The 2,920-nt window shown below is 42.1% G+C and overlaps 1 long non-coding RNA gene across 1 annotated transcript; it reads left to right on the top strand.

The window, feature by feature from the left end:
• The first annotated feature begins 435 nt into the window (after nucleotides 1-435).
• Nucleotides 436-1,898, top strand: LOC144819596 (uncharacterized). Its single transcript, XR_013607477.1, has 3 exons — nucleotides 436-526; nucleotides 706-811; nucleotides 1,641-1,898. It is a non-coding gene; the product is annotated as an uncharacterized LOC144819596 (long non-coding RNA).
• The last annotated feature ends 1,022 nt before the right edge of the window (nucleotides 1,899-2,920 follow it).

Raw genomic sequence — 2,920 nt, 5'->3', positions numbered from 1 at the left:
TCTCTAGCATTATGAAATTTTAGGCATAAGGCTCACACAATTTCAGAGAATTAATACTCTTAAAACTAGGATAATACCCGCTACACAGATACGGGTACGCCTAACCCCATAGGCATCACTGTGGTCGGGTAGTATTTCTTCACCACAGCCACCACTAGAGAATGCAAGCACATAGGGTTGACGGTCTAGTAGTTAAACCAACAGGAAACCGCCGGCCGGTATATCTTCGTGCCGGGTTTCCTGTCATGTGACCGTCTTCGGAAAACGGCGCCGGGAAACTCAAGAGGGAGAACTGCTACGACAAGGTAAGCAACCTCTCCCTGACGTCCGCGAACCAAAATTGTTGTGCCCATACTACCAGAGACGATGGTTTAGCAGGAATAATACGTTTTTGCTCTTTTTTTATCCCTCCTGTGACGGACACATGTAGGTGTACCCGCCTTTCCTGTTGGTTGACAGTGTCACGTATTTGAAGTCACCTGTCAATCCTCTCCTCCCGGTTTATACTCTGTGCTTTATTTAAGAGGTAGGTCCATCTCTCTTTTTCCCCCCACCCCCTCCACTCTCTTGTTCTTTTTTTGCGCGCGTTTTTGTGCGCGCGTATGTTGAAACCCCTTTCTATCACAATGTATATAGACCGAACCATGTAATAACATCCGGGTAAATCGTTGGTAACGTAGATAACCTTGACTGTACTTCCAACAGACTTATCCGGTCTCGGAGTGCGACTTCACTCAACCAGTGAAACTCCGGCTTACAGGATCTTTCGAATACACGTATCCGAGGTGGCCCTTGCACCTCACCTATTAGGGTGAGTGCTCCTCTATTCTTTTCCCACTTAACTAATACTTCCACTCGAGCATGCGTTGCAATTTTGCAATTTTTCGATCTTTTTCGACTTCTTAGGTGTTTAACTCCTGACTGAACGCCGCAAATAGAGACTACTCTAAAAGAATATCTTGCTTTTTAACTTTTTTCTATTGTGAGTTCTTCAGTCTTTTGCTGATTCCAATTTCAGACGACACTCGTCTGGATAGTAGACAGGCTGTAACATTACCGCTCAAATAATGGACAAACATAATACAGCATGAAATCGCATTCAGCATATAGCTTATTTCCAAGAACCTAGAGCCATTTTCAAACTAAATAACTACCTAGCGTTCCCACACGTATTAGATGAGATTTATGATGTACTAAAAAGAAAAACGTACCTGAGAATATGTAACTTTTCCACCATTTAAGCGCCATAGTACAGTAAGCATATGGATTCTGATGAAATGTCTATAAACTCACCTCAACAGTCACTCGGGATATCGTACTCTTTCCTTGCTGAACACCTCACGTTGTGACACAACCTTTTCACTTATAGCACCTTATTTTTCAACGGCCACAAAATGTTCTACCGTCTACAACGCGTCACTACTAATAACAATACCAAGAAAGTCACAGATTCGCACAAAAAAATGTTTTTCTCACTACTCACAAAAAGTAAAATGTCTCCACACTTGTGAACACCAAGTCACCTTTATTCACAAGTTGGCATGTCTTCCTGTCACTTTTGGTGACACTACCAAGTCACATCTGAATACACTCGCAAACGTAAACATGATCGCAAATGCACTCTCTATGTTTTAATCCAGCCCTGAAGATTCGCAGTCTGTTTCCCTGCGATGAAACACGTGTTGGCCTACTTAAAGGAACAATAAACGAAAACTCTTTTGCATCAACAACGGATTACATCCTGATTTTCCTTCCCTATTTTGTCTGAAAAACGATTACTGACAATTGATCTACTTGAAGGAGTTGGATGTTGTTCTAAACCATTTTCCCTCATATTGAGCTAATTGACAGTGTTGTTACCACACACCTTATATATACTTTTGTACAAGTGCAGGGGCATTGTGGTTTTTACTTCATATTAATGGGGCCATGCCCTTAGGTTGATATTCACTTGGAATTGACAGACGTAAATACTCAAAAACAAAGGAAGCCAAAGCGGTTCTGGGGATCTCTGAGGGGTAGCCCTCATAACAACAGATGTCTTTAAACCCACACAGGGTCCAACTGGGTGAATTTGTACCCTGACCAAAAACCTTGGAAAGAGATCCCCACTGACACTGCTGAAGATAGAACATGCCAAGCAAGATGTATTCAAAGAAGTGAGCAAATTCAAAGAGGGAACGTGAAACATTCAGTGGGGGACTGCTTCAGGCCCCGAGATGTTGGAGTAGGAGGACAGTCCTAAAAGCCGCAACTAAGAGCAGGTATAGCGGTACTGAGGAAGGAAGTCTTTGAGTATGGAGATGGGATGCGAGGGCATCACTCCATAACTGTCTAATAGGATCAACGCCAACAAGAGGAGAATGTTATCTGGATATTATGTTCACTTCACTAGACAGTTATAATAACCATAGGTTACTAGTTTACATGTTTAGCTTGGTTTGCAAACTGAGGGAAATAGGAGGGTGTTGGATCCAGCATTTCAAGGAGCCCCTTTGCAAGATTTGGTTTTATATTGAACACTTCATATTAAGGGTCTCATGAGTGGTTGCCTGTGGAGTTCCTCTTCAGTTTCTCTAATGGGATCTAAGGACTTACTTAAAATTGTTGTTCTGATGTGAGAGGCATGAACTTCACCCAACAGAAGATAGCAGTGTATAACATTTTGAGATAAGCGGACACTGATTTTGGAGTACTGCATATCATAAAAACAGGACCATCATAGAATGAAATGAAAGTACTTCCCAGAACAATGTATTTGCCTCTTCGAGAACAAAGAAAATTTAGCAGCACCCTTCAAGGGTGCGTTATCAAAACACACACAGACCGGTCAGGAAGAAAAGTGGGAATGGTGGCCCAAATCCAGAGGCAGAAATACACCAAAGCTTACGTGTATCTACTCAATAACAAACAAGAATAA

This window comes from Lissotriton helveticus, chromosome 2_1, assembly GCF_964261635.1.
Source record: "Lissotriton helveticus chromosome 2_1, aLisHel1.1, whole genome shotgun sequence".
NCBI lineage: Eukaryota > Metazoa > Chordata > Amphibia > Caudata > Salamandridae > Lissotriton > Lissotriton helveticus.
The sequence above is the reverse complement of the archived record's forward strand: the minus strand, read 5'-3'. Positions and strand labels throughout refer to the sequence as shown.